This window comes from Oryzias latipes, chromosome 2 (assembly GCF_053564925.1).
Source record: "Oryzias latipes strain Hd-rR chromosome 2, Olatipes_Hd-rR_3.1".
In the NCBI taxonomy this organism is placed as follows: domain Eukaryota; kingdom Metazoa; phylum Chordata; class Actinopteri; order Beloniformes; family Adrianichthyidae; genus Oryzias; species Oryzias latipes.
Window position 1 is genome coordinate 33,477,498 of NC_136238.1, and position 19,659 is coordinate 33,497,156.

The following is a 19,659-nucleotide window of genomic DNA, read 5'->3' on the forward strand; positions in this document are numbered from 1 at the left end:
TTGTTTCACCTCAGAACTGCTGCTCCATATCCTCAGACGATAAAAAAACTGAATTTTATGTTTATTAAGACAAACCATTATGATCTAAACCAATCAAAGCTGCTCCTGTTAAGGTTCTGACAGAAATGTTTTCCATCCTGCAGGTTTATAGGATGCAGGTTTCATAATCTGTGTATATTTGTGCAAACATGAGCTCTAAAAGGAAAACTGGAGGGATTTTAAGGCAACAGAGAAGACAGGTTTGATGAACTTCTGCTCCCACAGTCGATGCAGCAGAGACAGAAACTGAAACCTTCATCACATCACAGGCAGAGAAAGGAGGCAAAAACTTTCAGCTCCACTTTTATTTTATTTTATTTTATCTTCTGCTCCATCTTGTTTTCAAGACTCCAAATAAAAGTTTTCTTTTGTGTTTTAGGGCACATCACTACATTTGAAATAATATCACATATCAGTGAACTTTCTGCTCAACCAAATGGTTGGTTTTAAAACCTTGTTTTCATGTAATCTTTATTCAAGGCAACAAGAAACATTAAATAAATGTTTTTCATTAATATTTTTTATCTTGTTATAAAATCGTTCTTGTTTCAAAAACATAAAGAAAATCCTGTCCTGATAAACAGAAACAGTTTATAAAAGCTTGTAGATTAAAAACTAAACTCTGCAGGACACAGTCTCTCTGCTCTGCTCCATTCTGATCCTCCTGCAGACAAATAGATCCATGAACGTCTTTGTTTTCCTGGTCTGAGCTGGAATCTGGATCTAAACTGGATGAATATTGAGGTCATGAGAGAAAATCTCTATTTTCTAACCCTAACCCTCTCACCGCAGAAAAGACTAGAAATCTCCACACCACTCTAGAACCATCTAGAACAGTATTATGGGATGTTTTTCAGCTGAATCACTGGGATCCATCTTCATGTTAACATCAAAGTGATCGTGTCAGATGAAATCTTTCCTGTTTGAAGGAGTTTCCTTCATGTCACAATAGGATCCCAGATCTCCCATCAGGCCTTGCAGCTCCTGACTTTGTGATGAGTTCCTGCAGAAACTCTTGGAAATCTCATGTTGATTCTCTCCCAGTTGACATCCATGGAGATTTTCACTGCTGTTGTTCAACTGTAGAGTTTGTCACAGACGCTCAAACTCATGAAGAGTTCAGCTGGAAGTTGAGAACGAGGCTTTGAGACCAGCAGCAGTTTGAGTCCATTCTGATGTTCCATTCAGGTTTCTGCTCCAACAAGCCTTTATTTTGAAAGAGCCAGTGGGGCAGAAACAAAAGAAGGAGGAGATTACCAACCCCCCCTGGAATGTTGCCCCCTGTGCAGTGGACTAGTGGGGGCAGGGACGGCTGAACCAATCACAGAAGACTGTTGCAGCTTTCCCTCCAAAAGTCAACCAATCAGATGTTGTTGTTTGGATTCTTTGTCTTGAAGTTTCACATGTGGAAGCTTCCAGAGTCTTTTCTGTTTGGTCTGCAGGCTGAGCAGAACTGACTCCTGCAGGATCACGGGAACTTTCAGGAAAATCTCCAACCAGGAGAAAAGTTTCTGTTTGGACCTTTTCTCTGTGATTGTGAGACTAGCAGATGATCGATCGGAGCTGCAGTGAAGAGGACGGCGGTGTTTGTGGGAGTTGGAGCTGAAGATCGGAGCAGGAACCATGTCTTCAGAACCTCAGGAAGGTTCTGTCAGAGAACAACTTTCTGCTGCTGAAGGAACCATCGTCCAGAACGAGGAGGAGCTCTGTCGTCAGCGCAGACTGCTGGATAGCAGCTGGAACCCGCAGCTGCAGCTACACATAGTTGGTACGTGACTAAACATTTGAACTCTTTGGATTGTCCTGATCTTTATGTCACTGGTTAGGTGTTAAAGAAATATTTCCAATGGTATAACGACCTTTCAGATACAGTGATGTCATTTTACGTGATCACCAATTTTATTCCTAAATAAGGAGCAAATCAATAAAAATTTTGACCAGAATCAGGTGAGACTTCTTAGTGTCAGAACTTTCTCATTACTGTCCAATCCAAGAAAAGGAGGTGTCATTGCAAAGCTAGTTACATACATTTGGTTCTCCGTGGTGCAGCAGTAGGGCGGTCGACCCATGATCCTAAGATTGCAGGTTCAATTCCCACCTTGCACGCCCATGAGTCGAAGTGTCCTTGGGCAAAACACTCAACCCCACCTTGCCTCTGGTGGTAGACGCAGACGCCTGTGTTTGGCAGCGGAGCCCAGTGGTGATCCTGTGGGTGATCCTTGTACCTACCTTCTAGGTAGAAAAGCGCTATATGAGTATACACCATTTACCATTTAGTCAAAATAACCACAAGAACTAAAGTTGATATCAAATCCTGTTTTATTTCCTTACTAGCAAATATAAATTAATTAGGAATATAATCAAGAAAATTGTCCAATTCAATTCGAAGCTTCACAAAAGATAATTTAGCTTAAAAAACACACATTTTAAAGCAAACATCGTATTTACATTAAAGATATTTTAAGTTATTAATATAGAGAGATTCCAGACTTTTATTTCCTTTTATTTCCAGGCATCAGCAAAACATTCTTCTTTTTTGTTTGGAGCCATGGAGCCAAAAACTGAAGGCAGAGAACATATAAGGTGACAGACCACATTTTAATTTAAAAAAAGCTAAAACGCATGACGAAAGTCAGAAGAAAATGAAAATAATGTCTAGAAAGTCTGCAAAATAAGAAACTAACGGGTAAAATGAAAATCATGATAACGTTTCTTGAAATTAACAAAACAATAAGAAAGCAGTTATTTTATTAAAAATACCACATTCTGATATTATTAAATGACGTTACATATGCTCCTGTATGTTTGTGGACATTGGTTGTAGTCCATCAACTTACTCACAACCGGTCACATGACCTCATTATTCCAGCATTCAATGCATTGTCACAGAGGCATGTGAATGAGAAAAACATTTCCCGCTAACGTTTTCTCTTTTTGTGAACTGCAAATTTCATCAGGAACATTTACTAACTTGTACTGAGTGAAAACATTCAAGAGGCAGAGTGGGGGGGGGGGGGGCGCTCTCTTTGTCGGGTTGGGTCTGGCACTCTCAGTCCCCAGGTGCCTCCCAGCTCTCTGGCCTTGGGGGCCCCTGTGGCGGTCCTGCCGAACCTGGCCTGGGTGGCGGATCTCACCTGAATGAAGTATTTCACATGTGTTGGTCTGAATGCATATGCATGTGTGAACATCAGGGGGGTATTCCAGAAAGCAGGTTATGCTAGCTCCCACGGTAAGTTTGAGGCTAAGGAAGTTGATAACCTCAGCTTTCGGTTCCAGAAATGGAAGTATGTTTCAGGGTAGGTCAAGTTGCCATGACAACTCATGCTCTGAACATAACCTGGTCTGGAGCAGGTTTAGTTGAAGCTTAGTTTGTTTACAGAGAGGTGAAGCAGCATGGCGTGTCCATTTGAAGATGATTTAGTGGATGAAGAAGCTCAGATAATACTTTTTCCACCGTGAGAGGGCGATAAGACCACATATGGATGTTGGAAAGATAAATTTTTTTACTTTGATCTAACTTAACTATTTGCTTCAGTTAAGATAAATCATTTTTTTAGGTCACCTTAAAAAATAATACGTAGTTTTCAGACAATTATTTTCCTTTCATTCACATTAATTCAATTAAGTAGGTGTAACTTTGGTGCTGCTGTTAGAGCGGCACCACAAGGGATTCTGGGATACCATTCCCTTTGCCTGTCTGGACGGATTTGGGTTTAAGTGTGGGTTTTTGACAAAATGTGTTTAGTTGTTTAACTGTTTGAGCTGTTTACCGTGTTTTGCTGAGTTATTTTGTCCTACTTTGCTTATGTCTCTGCACCATGAGTGAGAGTAAAGGAGGGGATGATGAGTTTATATAGCACCCCTACCGTTCAAACCTATAATTGTAATGACAGATAATTCTTTATTGAAATTGTGACTCCGTGTAATTTTTTTCCGTCCTTTTAATTGTTATAAAAATGAGCATATCTGCCGGCTCAAACGTAGACATATGAGAGTTCAAGAATCATAATTAATTAAGATGGAAAAAGATTAATTGAATTGGAGTAATATGACATTTAGTTAGATAAATATGTAAATATGAGTTGTAAAAAAAAATTAGTTGTATAGATGTGAAATGAGGTTGAATAAATTTAACTCAATTATTTGTTACCAATAGAAGTAATTCGTCTAAGTTGGCAAAATTGGATAAGTTATATATATGCGTCACAAGGAAAATGGAAATAAGATCAGAAACTCGTGCGTTTACTTTGTCTGTTCTTCTACTACAAGCAGGAACTCTTTCTTTTGCTGATGATGCAGCTGTATTACTTTTTGATGGACGTATAATCTTCATACACCGTCATTAAAAGCTCAGACTCCGCCTCACTGAAGTGTCGCGCTCTCTTTTTTTCTCCACGCGTTTCCATGGTGATTCCGGAAATCGGCGATCTATTGAGAATGTCTTTATGTACTTGACATGCACGTGCATTAACCCAGGGTTACCAAGTCGAGCGTAATTACGCCAACTCATATCCGGTCTTTTGGAACCGACATACCCAGAGTAAGCAAGTTCAGGCGGATTTCAGCCAGAATTCAGGCTTAAAGTCAGGCTAGTTTAAACATGCCTCCTGGAATACCCCCCAGTTGTATTGTGTACATGTTGGTATGTTTGTATGTGGACATTTTTGGAGCCAACAGGTATGTTTATAACATTTGATTTTGACTTACATTTACGCCAGGCAGTAATGTTGCGCAACTTCCAGCAATTCAACCTCCTTATATAAGCAATTTATAAATGTCTTTTGTGTATGAACCCCAATCTGATCATGCTTTAGGGGCTCCAAAACACTCAATAAGCTGTTGACAAGAACACAATAATTACATGTATTATTATCTTACAAGGTGTAAAATTGTAAAATCTTAATACCCCATTACTCATACTTGTTAATGTCATAAATAGTTAATTAAGAAATATTTTAATGTATTGTATAAGCAGCTTATTTAAACTTGTAAAATCAGTTGGAAGCCATTTTCAAATGCTAATTAATAAACGTATTTATTCATTCTTCTTCTTCCGTTTGTTCCCTTTCGGGGTCACGTGGCTGCCGGAGCCTATCCCGGCTACTTGTGGGCGAAGGCAGGGGATGTCCCGGACAGGTCGCCATTCAGTTCTATATAATAATAATAATAATAATAATAATAATAATAATAATAATAATAATAATAATAATATACTTATCAGCAGCTTAATAAACATTACTAGTGCTTGTTAATCTTATAAATATTTTATCAATTCAATTCAATTTTATTTGTATAGCCCAAAATCAGAACAACAGTCATCTCGATGGGCTTATCAAAGACTCTTATTATAAAGGGTTATCTCACTTTCACCTGTTTATTGCAATGTGTTATGTTGTAAAAAAAACATTTGATTAAATTCACAAAGCACAATTTAAGATGTAAAACTCCCCACTACACTCTTTACACACTTCTGTCAGATAGACATGAACATTTTCACATTTTTCTCTGTTGTTTCAACTCGCAAAGGTCAAGCCTTTGTAGAAAAATAAGTCCAGTATTCTGAAAAACTTTTTTTTTAAATCAAGGACTTTATGTTTACTAGTTCACAAGTTAATCACATTTAAGTCTTAATGCAAAAACTGACAGCTATTGTGACCAAGGAACCACCAGTGCAGAGTGGAGCCACCAAAAAAAATGGCATAGACAGTAAAAGCTTATAAACATTTTAATTTAGTTAAGAATTTAAAAGAGCAGTTTTAGCAGTGTTGCAGTTTTACTCTGATAAGCTGGACACAGATAAAAACAATAAAAGGAGATGCAGGAATAAAACAGGAAGGCGGAGCCGACCGCCCGTGCAGGAGGGGAGGGAAAGGGAGGGACTAAGCCAGTACGAGGCAGCGCATCTCACTCCACCCCGTGCTGAAACCAAATAAAACGAACCCAGACACAATGAGAAAAATGTGCCAACATAACTTCCACTACACACTAAAAGGGGAAAAAAAATACAGTGAGGGAACTGGAGTGAGGAAGACGCTGCCACCAGGGGCCCCCTCACTGACATTGCACGCACCGACGCCCAACTCAGACCTATACAACAATAAAATAAATCAAAGTCAACCACACAATAAATTAGGGATTTCCTGTTTGACACGGCGCTTCAGCGAGCATTTCACTGTAATGAAACAGTGTTTCGGCACAATGTTTCTAGGCGTGTGTCAATTAGCGCAACACGTGGTTGATGACGTATGAAGCATCAAATGCTTCATTTGGTCGAACCACGCTTCAGATGTCACTTGCAGTTGGGCGCACTATTCTCTAGAAACACGAAATGAATCCCGAACGTTTCCCGACCAGTTCTATTGTTTCCCCTGTATCAGAATCAGCGTCAGTTCACTGCACGTTACCATGACTCCTGGTAAAAAAACGTACTGTGGCTCAAGATCGTTTCTACTCGATTTCTCCTAATAAAACAATGCACTATGAACGTCGTGTATAAAAAAATACTTAGATTTATAATGGCAAGACAAATATAACAGTCACATCCAGAGGTCTTGGGTTCAAGGCCAGCATCTTACAATTTTGTTTTATTTATTTTTTGCTTTGTGTTTTTTTTCCTTCATGTGATGTGTGTTTTGCTGTCAAGCACTTCTCACAGAAAACGTCACATGTTGTGTTGTTTTACATTGTTCTTTTTAATAATCATTAACAACATTGTTTTGTTTTACATTGTTTCATCATCATTTCCACATTGAAGTGTTACAAGGAGCTTAGATGAAGCATATGATATATATCCAGTCCGCCACCAGATGCCGCTGTTCTGTGTGGTTGCAAAGCCCTGAATGGGTGGTTCATTTTTCCGGCACAATTACATGAACCCCAAGGGAAGCTTCATGGGGCTTCTATTCCCATCCCTACAATAAATACAACGTCGGTCTAAAAACACTTTAAAATGTATTAAGAGGGTGGGTACAGAACACGCAGTGGCTCATGACATCTGCAACACCTCCAGCCACTTACAGCATCTAGTTAAAAGAGCAGAATATGAGTAAAAGGTGATCTACATCCTCCCAACAAGAGGAGCTTCAGCCATACATGCCACCATGCAGGCAGGCAGCCACTGTCTATCCACTCACTCCCTGTTCCTTATATAAGGACAGACACAGCTGGACCAAATCCCCAATCAAACAGGCATGCACCTGTCAAAGGCAGAGCTGCTGGTTACACTATTAAAAAAGAAAGTGACCATGTAAACCTGTTGAGTTCAATGTAATGTAGATGAGAAAGTCGGTGCACCAAACCTTTGTGCGGGTGCACCAGCACAAAAGTTTGATGGACTGACTTTCTCAACCACATTACATTGAACTCAACAGTTTTACACGGTGCAAAGATTGAGTCTAGAATCCTGGCCTAAGAGACACAACTATCACCACTACTGAGGGTCTTACTCCCCCCCCAGAGGAGATGGGGTAGGGAACAGAAGATCAATGGTCACCACCTTATTATTATAAAAGATGAGTGTATGTAGTGTGTCGGGTGTATGTTTACTAAAATGCATAGTTTAAAATAAGTGGGTTACCTTTTGTGAAAATGTAGAGAGTTTCTTTGATTACCATATTTTCACAACTGTATTTTCTCCAAAATGTATGACGTGTCCTATGGTGCAGTGGGCCTAATGTGTTGTTGTGTGACTTCGGTAAAGAAGACGTAGGAGAGGACAGCATGAGAATGGCAAGTGTGGTCGTGAAAGAAGACGTACAAACAGCTGCCAGAGAATTCAACATCAATGAATCCATGGTATGCAAGTAGAGGAAGTTTGAAAACGAACTCCGAAAAGTCATGAAGATGGAGCTTAGTTTCCACGGAAACAAGGCGAGGTGGCCAGAGGTTGAAGACCAACTGAAACAATAGATTAATGACAAAAGAACAGCTGGTAGAAGCGTCTCTACAGTCATCATTCCACTGAAGGCAGAAACGCTTGCATTTTCAAAGAGGGCCGTCTTGGTGCTTTGTTTTATGAAACAGTGCTATCTGTCAATCCGGGCAAGGACTATGGTGGCACAGCAACTTCCAGTGGATTCTAATGAAAAGCTGTCCATATTCCGCTCATACTTTAGTAAAAAGATTGCAGACAAACACATCCAGCCAAGCCACATCACCAACATGGATGAAGTGCCGCTTACTTTTGACATCACAGTGAGTCACAATGGCAAGAAGAAGGGGAACAGCACAGTAGCGTTATGCAGAACAGGGCACAAAAAGGCAGCTTTTATTGTTGTGGGAGGCAGCGTCCGGTGAGTGATGCCTTGGGCTAAGTGTCTGCTTGCACAGTTCTTCGAGCTTTCACAACGAGCCGGACTCTGACAATAAGGGAACCTGGCGTGTTTGATAGAAATTTAGCCAGGCTGTTGATTTCAGATACAGAAGATGAGGACTTTGATGGATTCTTGGATGCTGATTGATGACTGAAAAAATAAACAATAAATCACAACCAACTCAGTTTCTCCCACTGTCCTTTTTTGAAATACATTAGCATGCATGTTTTACCGATATGTTTTAATTTGCCCGCGCCTTAAAACCTGGTGCGCCTTTTGTATGTGTTAAATACAGAAAATTCACTCATAACTTAAACTGCGCCCTATAATGCAGTGCGTCCTATGGTCATAAAAATACGGTATGTGTTTGACCTACTGAAGACTGAAGGACTCACATCACCTCTAACTGTCCTAACTGTGAAAGAGAACTACGACATTGTTCATTTCAATTATTTTACTTCCAAAAAAAAAAGGATTTAGATCTTTCTTGCCAATTTACAAGGTATAAAAGGTCTCCTTTTTTGTCTTTTTGTCCCTGCAGTCCTCCTTCAGCGTTATGCGAGTGAAGATGATCTGTGCAACCAACAGAGGAATTTAAGAATGAAACAAGAAGAATCAGAGCCTCTGCATATTAAAGAGGAACATGGAGAACCAGAACCTCCACAGTTTAAAGAGGAACATGGAGAACCAGAACCTCCACAGTTTAAAGAGGAACATGGAGAACCAGAACCTCCACAGCTTAAAGAGGAATATGGAGAACCAGAACCTCAACACATTAAAAAGGAACAGGAGGAATCAGAGCTTCCACAGATTAAAGAGGAGCAAGAGAAACAAGAACCCAAAATGATTAAAGAAGAAAAAACAGAAGAAACAGAACCTCTATTGATAAAACAGGGTCAAAAAGGGTTCTACATCAGTCAGAATAAAGATCAGCTTAATCTGAAGCACGAGACTGATACCTTGATGGAGATTCCTACTTATGAGGAAGAGGAGAACAGTGAAGCAGATCTAAACAATCAGCAGAACTTTAATGTAACTGATGGTCAGGATGAAAAAGGAAACCAACAAGAAGAATCAACATCAACTACAGATGAAGAGACAGAATCAACATCAACTACAGATGAAGAGACAGACCCACAGAACAGAGATCAGAGGAAGAGGAGGGACAGAAGTCATGTCCAAAGTGTGGACGGCTCTCACATGTCAGCAGGTCAGTGTGTCTCTGATGTTAGAAAAAATCCCAATAAGACAAATCTTGGTAAGAAATACAAACAATCTCCAAAAGAAGAGAGATGTTCCTCTATCAAGTCTGGGAAAAACTCAAGAATAATTACTAACCCGTCTGACTACATGGAAACTTGGTCCGATGAAAGATGTTATATCTGTAAAGAATGTGATAAAAGCTTTTGCAACAAATCTCTGTTCAGAATTCACGCAAGAATCCATGCAAAAGATAAGAGATTTTCTTGTAAAGAATGTGAGAAAAGATTTAGTCACAGATCTGTTCTCAAAACACACATGAGAATTCATACAGGAGAAATGCCTTTTTCTTGTAAAGAATGTGATGCATGTTTTCGTCAATTATCTAATCTCCAAACACACATGAGAACTCACACAGGAGAAAGGCCTTTTTCTTGTAAAGAATGTAGTAAGAGTTTTATTCAAATATCTAATCTCAAAATACACATGAGAATTCACACAGGAGAAATGCCTTTTTCTTGTAATGAATGTGATACAAGTTTTCGTCATGCGGTTAGTCTTAAAACACACATGATAACTCACACAGGACATAAGCCTTTTTCTTGTCAAGAATGTAGTAAGAGTTTTAATCAAATGTCTAGTCTCAAAATTCACATGAGAATACACACAGGAGAAAAGCCTTTTTCTTGTAAAGAATGTGATACAAGTTTTCGTCATGCAGCTAGTCTTAAAAAACACATGAGAATTCATACAGGAGAAAAGCCTTTTTCTTGTCAAGAATGTGATTCAAGTTTTAGTTGCAGATCTAGTCTTCAGACACACATGAGAACTCACAAGACTCTCTTCACAAACAGTGTAAAAAAGGAGTTATTGTAAACTGTAAATTATAAACTTTTCTGATAAGAGGTCGACCTCTCAACCTTTGCACCACAGTCAAAGACTTTATTTACAGGAGGGAAAAATCTGATGGCCTCCATACCATATTGATGAAGTAACTTCATTAGAGGGAGTTACAAGTGAGTATTTAATGTATGGAAAGGAATTTTTCTACTAATTTATTGTTATAATATGATATTCATACTTTTCTAGGAATTCTTTTTAGGTTTTCATCTTTACATAAAAAGAAAAAAAAAGTAATTGATTAATACATTTGAATCTTTGTGTAATGATATTAGACAAAGAGTTTTACTGCTGACAAAATATGTACAACTTTTTCACAAAATGAATTGTTTTAGATGTACCTGCAAATAGAAATGAGTTGTTTGTTTTGAGTCATTGGAGCTAATTCTTGAATGTCTTCATTATGGTTTAAATGTTTTTGTTATACTTTTTTAATTCTAACATTTAATGTGCTCAGTGAACATTTAATAAATATATACATATAAACACAAAGTAGTGACTGCAGCATGTACTTTGTTAGGTCAATTAATAGGGGTGTAACGGTACACGTAGTTGTACCAAAACATTTCGGAATGGCACTTTCGGTTCGGTTCACCTTTGTACCGTTTTCGGTACAAAACGGTACAAAGTTTTCGGTATGTTATTTATTTTTTGGTTTTTGTCCTCCCAATGTATTAACTTTGCGCCGAGACGGAACTTATGGTAACCGCGAGTTTTCGCCGCATTAGGTAACAGACAGTTAGCATGTCTGTGCACTGCACGGTGGCGCAGTGGTTAGCGCTCTTGCCTTTCAGCAAGAAGACCCCGGTTCAAGTCCTGGCTGGCGGACATGAAAAACAACATCACAGGGGGACCTTTCTGTGTGGAGTTTGCATGTTCTCCCCGTGTATGCACCGTCCAAAAACATGCATCATAGGTTGATTGGCAACTCTAAATTGTCCCTAGGTGTGAGTGTGAGAGTGAATGGGTGTGTGATTGTGGACATTCTACCCTGCGACAGACTGCCGACCTGTCCAGGGTGTCCCCTGCCTTCGCCCATAAGTGGCCGGGATAGGCTCCAGCAGCCCCGTGACCCCGAAAGGGACAAAAACGGAACCGAAAATGAATGAATGAACAGTTAGCATGTCAACTATAGCACTACGGGTAATGCAGACGTGAGACCAGAACCTGAGGACCCACCCATCTCCTTACGCTCTCCTGTGTGGGAACACTTGATTTGTTGTGAGCATCCATGAAGGGAAAAGACAGTTGGATAAGTCAAACACAGCGTATTGCGCTGTAAAACATCTAATCTGCTAACGCACTTAAAACAGCATCACCGGATTGTCTGTGGAAAATAAGTCTGCTATTTTGGAGGAGATAAAGGTAAAGGTTACCAAATACAGAGCAACAGGATGCATCCCTCTTGATGCTAACCCTCTTGAATTGGGAAGAACCAATGAGACCAGCTATAAGCATATTGCAAAATTGGCAAAGAGGTATCCGCTGACTATTCCCTGTGGACACAGCTACTGCAGGAAGTGTCTTCAAGGACTGTGGGATGCAGAGGAGAACGTCCACAGCTGTCCTCAGTGCAGGAAGACCTTCACACCGAGGCCTGTTCTGGGGAAAAATTTGATGTTTTTGGAGCAGTGGCATTCAAGAACACCAGCAGATCTGGAAATGCCAGTAGATTTGGTTTGAATGCTAAATCTTGGTCATTCCATTGTTTTCCAGACAGTTTCTCATTTCTCCACAACAGCATGTTCACCTCCATCTCAGCTCCTGGTTCCTCCAGAGGAGGAGTGGACCTGGATCACAGAGCAGGTGTTCTGTCCTTCTACAGCGTCTCTGAAAGCAGGACTCTCCTCCACAGAGTCCAGAGACGCTCCATGCTGGACTGTGGGGGGATGATGTTGGAGACACAGCAGAGTTCTGGAAAGTCAAAGACTTCCTGAAAGAAGAGAAATGTTTGTTTTCAGGGATTTCTCTGCTTTGAATCATTTTGAACTAAACGTTTGAACTGTTCAGATTCTGTGTCAGAAATAGAGAGAAATGAAAAATCTCTAGAATGTGAGACACTTTTGAACATAAATCTATGGAGACCTCTGGGGGTCAGTGTTTAAAAAGAAAAAATGATGATAAACGGTCCACAGATTGATGAATTGTGCTTGTTCATTGCATGTGACTCCACCCGTCCCAATGCCTCTCCGGCTTTGAGAAACGAATCTCCCAAGAGACACGGTTCTCATGAGTCCGGCAGTCCGCTTATGCAGAACAGGTGAATGGACAGCGGTCCAAAGTGTCCTCCGTTGGGTTCACTGTAACAACAAGACGAGGATTATTTTGTTGTTTCTATTTTTGTTCCTATTCTTAGAATCCACTTTATGTCCCGTGTTGAATTCTACTATTAAAATGTGGGAAACAAATGTTTATCAAATACAAATCAATCCAAAAGCCTGGAGACTGGATGGCCGTGGTCCTCCCTTTGACCTGGAAAGTGGTTGCCATGGCTACCTGCACACTCACCAAGCTGGAACTTAGAAGGCAAGGCAAGGCAAGGCAAATTTATTTATATAGCACAATTCATGTACAGAGACAATTCAAAGTGCTTTACATAAAAAATTAAAAGAAACAATTAAAAACAAATAGTAAAAATGTGATCATTAAAATAAAATTAAAAGATAGTAAACAAGATTTGAATTTAAAACAAGCATAAATAAATAGTACGGACATAAACTTTTGAATACATATTAATTAAATGCTGCTGTGAACAGGTGAGTTTTTAACCTGGATTTAAAGACACTGAGTGTTTCAGCAGATCTAATGTTTTCTGGAAGTCTATTCCAGATCTGTGAAGCATAGAAAGTGAATGCAGCTTCCCCATGTTTAGTTCTGGCTCTAGGGACTGATAAAAGACCAGATCCAGAAGAGCGGAGAGGTCTGGTTGGTACATACTGGGTCAGGAGGTCAGCCATGTATTTTGGTGCTAAACCATTCAAAGCTTTATAAACTAGTAACAGGACTTTAAAGTCTATCCTCTGACAGACAGGTAGCCAGTGTAAAGACCTCAGAACTGGACTAATGTGGTCCACTTTCTTGGTCCTTGTGAGAACCCGAGCGGCAGAGTTCTGAATGAGCTGTAGTTTCCTGATGGATTTTTTTTGGTAGTCCTGTAAACACACTGTTACAGTAATCAAGTCGACTGAAGACGAAAGCATGCACTAGTTTCTCCAGGTCCTGCTTAGACATCAGATCTTTAATCCTTGAGATATTTTTGAGATGATAATAGGCTGATTTTGTGACTGCCTTAATGTGTTTATCAAAATTTAGGTCTGTGTCTATCAATACACCCAAGTTTTTGGCCTGGTTGGTAGTTTTTAGTTGAATAGATTGAAGCTCTATAATGACGTCCAACCTTTTTTCTTTAGCCCCAAAGACAATAGCCTCAGTTTTGTTTTTTGTTTAGCTGAAGTAAATAATGGCACATCCAGTCATTAATGTCCTCAATGCATTTACCAAGAGCCTGTACAGGTTCTCGGTCGCCTGGTGTCAGTTTAATATGTATATCTGTGTATCATCTGCATAACTATGGTAGCTAATGTTGTTGTTCTTTATCACTTGAGCCAGTGGGAGCATGTAGATGTTAAATAAAAGTGGTCCCAGGATGGAGCCTTGGGGTACTCCACATGTAATTTCTATTGGCTCAGAAGTGAAGTTACCAATGGACACAAAATATTTCCTGTTTTCTAAGTACGTTTTGAACCAGTTTAATACTGGCCCAGTGAGACCCACCCAGCTTTCCAGTCGTCTGAGTAGTATTGCATGGTCGACTGTATCAAACGCAGCGCTGAGGTCCAGTAGAACTAGCACTGACATATTCCCACTGTCTGTATTCAAACGTATGTCATTAATCACTTTGATCAGGGCAGTTTCAGTGCTGTGATTCTGTCTGAAGCCGGACTGGAAGACATCATAGCAGTTGTTTTTTATTAGAAATTCATTTAGCTGATAGAAAACAGCTTTTTCAATGATCTTGCTTAAAAATGGCAGGTTTGATATCGGTCTATAGTTGTTCATTTGAGTTTTGTCTAGACTGTCCATTTTTAGAAGAGGTTTAATTACAGCTGTTTTCAGTGGATCTGGGAAAACGCCAGATGTTAACGACAAGTTGACAGTCTGGAGCAGGTCTGGTTCCAATGTCTTTGAGACTTTTTTGAAAAAGCTTGTGGGTAGAATATCCAGACAGCAAGAGGAGGAGTTTAGTTGCGATAGAATGTCCAGCAGTTTTTTTACTGTTTATGGGTTGAAACTGAGCCATTGGATTAATACTGGTTTCTAGTGGATAGGGTTCATATCTTGAACTTGTAGTTGATGAAACTATTGTTTGTCTAATGTTTTTGATTTTGTCCCTGAAGAATTTGGCAAAGTCATTACAGCCTTTGATGGAGTAAAATTCTGGTGCCACGGACACAGGGGGTTTTGTCAACCTGTCGACTATATTAAATAGGACCCGAGCATTATGGGAGTTTTTGTTAATAATTTCCGAAAAATAGGACTTTCTTGCATTGCACAGTTGTAAATTATATAAGTGAAGTTTCTCTTTATAAATTTCATAATCTACCTGTAGTTTAAATTTTCTCCATTTGCGTTCAAATTTCCGACATTCTCTTTTTCCATTGTTTACAATAATGGAATTTCTCCATGGAGATTTTTTCCTACCAGAGATCACCTTCACCTTACTAGGAGCAATATTATCCATGATATTTGACATGTTGGAATTAAAGCTGTTAACAAGTTCGTTGACTGAATTCCCTGAGAGGGGAGGAGTCAGGGAGAACATCTGATTGAACATCTCACTAGTATTTTCAGTTATATACCGTTTTGTGATCTCCTCCCTTAAAACATTTGTGTATACTGGAATAATGCTCTCACAGGAAACACAGCTGTGATCAGACAGACCTAAGTCATATACAGTAACCTTAGTGATGTTCAGACCTTTGGAGATCAATAAATCAAGAATATTCCCCCTGTTGTGTGTGGGCTCTGTTACATGTTGAGTCAATCCGAAATTGTCCAGAGTGTTTATCAAGTCCTTAGTCCCTTTGTTCTCAAGATTTCCATAATGGATGTTAAAATCTCCAGCCATGATTATACAGTCAAAATCAAGACAAACTATGGACAGCAGTTCACTAAACTCTGTTAAATTCTGCACAGTATGTACGGGGGGCGGTAGATATTTATAAATATGGTTTTGAGTGAGGCCTTCAGCTGTATGGCTACATATTCAAAACATGGAAAGCTTCCAAAAGATAACTTTTTACACTGAAAAATTTCATTAAACAAAACAGCAACCCCCCCCCCCCCCTTTCTGCTTGTTCTTTCTTTACTAATAACACCATAGTTGGGAGGTGCTGACTCTGTGAGAACGGCTCCACTGCTGCTCTCATCTAACCAGGTTTCAACTAAGAACATAAAACCAACTTTGTTCTCAGTGATAAAATAATTAATTAAGAATGTTTTTCCTGCTAAAGACCTGACATTTAAAAGTGCTAACTTAAGAGGTCTAGGAGCAATAATATTTTCATTTACCTTCTGTTTCTGGAAAAGTGCAGAGGAGATGTTTATCTCTTTTAAAGTCTTTCGTTTGCATTTTGGCCAGATTACATTCCTCCTGTTAGTGACAATTACAGAAATGGTGTGTGTTTCTAGAGAACAGGGTCCCAGGTTTTTCTGGCGAGCATCATGACTGTTGGTATTTTCACAGCCTGGACCCTCAACACATCAAACATCTGACTGCAGGGACATGATATGATGTTGCACAGGAGAGGGTGGGGTTTAACGTCGTCCCTTCAAACGTTCTGGTGACAGAATTATGGGGGACGAAAATGGATTGAAGGATGGAAGAAGATAGAAGAAGAAAAAGAGACCAAAATGACTGATAAAGCAGGTTTTCCAGGGAAATCCCACAAAGTGCTTTCCAAGCTAGAACTAAGAATATCCAGCATGCATTTGGAAAAACTCCATAGCTTCTTGTGGAAAATGATGAGTCATTGGAAAAGCATTCTATGAATGCTCAGAAAACTTCCTCTAAGGTTGTGGTTGTTTGGAGAAGTCCTCCTCTTCAAAGAAGTTCTCCTGACCATCTTCAAAGCCACTTTCTGCTTTTTCAAACGCTACTGTTCAACAAAAACTCGGTTTCTGCCACAAAACCAACCTTAGACACTGAAACAGAATGAATCCAATGCAGAAATGTGTTGACACCTTTAATTCAAAGCTTCAATCAGTTTGAATCTCATGAAGAACATTTCAAAAATCCACATTTGGATCAGGCGTCTTCATCAGAGCACAACTCATGTTTCCAGGACTGTGACTCACCAATAGATCCTCATTTCCTTTACACAATCTGTTTCCATCATTTGGATTTTTCATAAAAACTTGAGTTAGAAAAGAATTGTTGCCCCAAAATGTCCAGTTTGAATAGTCTACAGTTTGTTGTGTTTGGTTGCTAGGTAACAGGGTCTTTAATGTCTATGATGTCATGGTGGCTTTCAGAGTTGAACTCCTGAATATGACGGTAAACATTTGGATTGAACAAAAATGGGATTGAAGCTCATGCTAAATCCTGATCTCAATGCTGAAAAAACCTCCTCCTAGATTCTGGTTGTTTGGAGAAGTCCTCCTCTTCCAAGAATTCATGAAAAAAGCCCTCATTTCTCCTGACCATCTTCAAAGCCACTTTCTGCTTTAGTTTAGTCCAAACTTGCTTTATGCTGACAACATTTACAGCTTGAATCCATCTGAAGAATCCAAGGAAACAAACCAATCTAAGTCTGCATTCATGCCACTTCAGAACCAACAAAGCATGTTTCCAGGACGCTGACTTACCAATAGAACTTGGGATTTCCTTTGCAGAATCCTTCTCCGTGTGTTTTCCTTTGTTTTTCTCCCCAAAACCTAAAGCAGAGATTTTTGCTGAGCTGCAGAACAAACGTCTGACTGCTTTAACCGCCGTTGATGGTTTGTTGTGTTTCCCTCTATAGCTGCTATGGTCTTGGTATGGTTGCTAGGTAACGCTGTCTTTGATGATGATGACGTCAGAGTGGCCTCTAGAATGGACTTTTGTCTTGTGTAACCAGGAGCTGTAACCTTTAGGGCACTAGGACCCAGAAAGAGCTCCAGGCAGTGACGGTGTTCAGTGACGGACTGCGCAGCCGCACTTCCTCCAAACGCCACTATTCATCCAGCGCGTGGAGCGCCAGAGTCCAAACGGGCTTAAGGCGCTTTGATAAAGCGCTCTGGAATCCAGCTATGGTGTGCTAAACGTCAGGTCCAGAACGGAAGATGCCATCAATGAAGTCTGTCTGTCAGCAGCAATCCAACGCTGATGGGGTTTAGCTTGTGGAGGATTTGAATGTTCATTTGCTCTCAGGTTGGTTCTGTGCTGGAAGCCCCAACCCTCAGTTCAGTCAAGTTAGAAAGATGCTAACCAGCGTGTTTCCATGGTGTTCCCTCTGTCACCATGGAAACACGGACCGCTTTAAAGTCGGACAGGATTTTCACGGAGCGGACTTCTAGACGTGGAGGATAAATACTCCAAGATGAATTCATCAGACATGAATCAAACAGTCTTTTCTACATAGAACAGAATGAAATCCACTGTGTTTTAGCAGCGTCTGTAGCATTACAGAGACGGTGTTCCACCAAAAACTGGGACCTGTCACATGTTGTTTCCTCGTGACAGAGCTGCAGCTTTAATGTCAATGATATAGAAGAAGAAGAATCCAAAACATTGGACTGTTTTCATGTGATCACATGGAAGCAGAATTAGGAAATCTCTAGGAAATCTGTCCTTGTTTTGTCAGCATGTTTGAATTGGAGTTTACAGTTAGATGACAAGAAAGACGTGTTCACACCAAGAAATTACTTTGATGTTATTTTCTTTATAATAAATCACAGAAAAGTTCAAAAAGTAAAACGTCTAAAGTATTTTTGTGTACAATTGTATTAGAATTTGTTCAGTAAGAATTATGTTGTCAAAATTAAATGTCGTCTCTTGTGTGGAGGTATTTCCATTCATTAAAAACTGACAGAAATGAGTAACGTTCACTGCAAACTGTGCAGAAGGCATGTTCTTTCTAAAACTGGAAATAGCACCAACCTTTTTTATCACCTGAAGCTGAGTCTCCATTTGATAATTCAATAAAAATAACATTTCATTTCCTCATTATAAAGCAACTTTATTGGAGTTTCATTTGTCATTGGTCTTTTTGAGCCAAAATTCTGAAGAAATCAAACAAAAGGCTTTTCCATCAGAATCAGAACGTTAGCACGTGACCTAAGTTTGTTCACTTTGTGCTAAATGTTGATTTCTTTGACTGTTGTGTTAATAATATCAACAGTTCTCTGTCGCCCTCTGGTGGTTCATCAGAGAAGCCAAACTTCCAAAGAAAGTGAATCAATAAACATGAGCTAATTCTTGATGCAGGTTTGAAAACACAGATGGAAAACAGCATCAATACAAATATTAGTCAATGTTTCCTTGAATGGAACAATTTCAGGATTTGTTGTCATAAAGTTGTGAAAAACTGTCTTGTAAAGTGTGTGGTGACGGTCCACTGTGGAAAATGACTGTTTGTGGAACATTGAGATGTGCTCAGTGATTTTGGTTTAGGACACTTTGGTTTCATTTCAAACGTTGGTTTCTCCTAAATCTACAAACTCTCTCCACAAACTGTCTCCTAACTCTCAGGGATTCCTGCTGCTGGCAAAACTCACGGCTCAAGGAACCACTTCATGAATCAGTCACGCTTTGGAATGAACTTTATTGAACAACATGTCATGGTCTGGAAGAAGCCCCAGTTCCAGCTGACAGAAGTCTGGTTCTGATCCATGAGATCTCACTAGCAACAGAACCAAACCTTCACGTGTTGCAGCAACAGTTTCCATGTTTGGGAGGATCTTCCGAAGAACAGCTCAGTTCCAGATCACATCATGATGTTTGATGTTTTCTTCATTCCAGGAAATCATCTGTGTCTCCTTTGATCTGTGCTGAGTCAGCACTTTGACTTCTTTTCAACTTTAGATCCACCATTTACAATCAAGGATTCATTGATAAATATTATTTATTTCCAGAAAATAAAGAGTAAATGTATTTATCATCCAGCAGTGATTGTGGTGTTTGTAAGTCTTTTATTTTGAAATTACTCAAGGATGATCATCATGGTGG

At 39.6% G+C, this 19,659-nt stretch overlaps 1 protein-coding gene and 2 long non-coding RNA genes across 3 annotated transcripts in view; 2 read left to right on the plus strand and 1 right to left on the minus strand.

Annotated features, from left to right (window-relative positions):
• Positions 1-19,659, plus strand: part of LOC144986974 (uncharacterized) — a 239,984-nt gene that overhangs the window by 161,317 nt on the left and 59,008 nt on the right. The gene's annotated exons all lie outside the window — the stretch shown is intronic.
• On the plus strand, positions 778-10,943 carry LOC144988326 (uncharacterized). Its single transcript, XR_013652193.1, has 2 exons — positions 778-1,807; positions 8,893-10,943. It is a non-coding gene; the product is annotated as an uncharacterized LOC144988326 (long non-coding RNA).
• Positions 10,473-18,101, minus strand: LOC144988614 (uncharacterized). The gene is made up of 2 exons (XR_013652555.1): positions 17,319-18,101; positions 10,473-12,751 (listed from the first exon to the last, which is right to left on the minus strand). It is a non-coding gene; the product is annotated as an uncharacterized LOC144988614 (long non-coding RNA).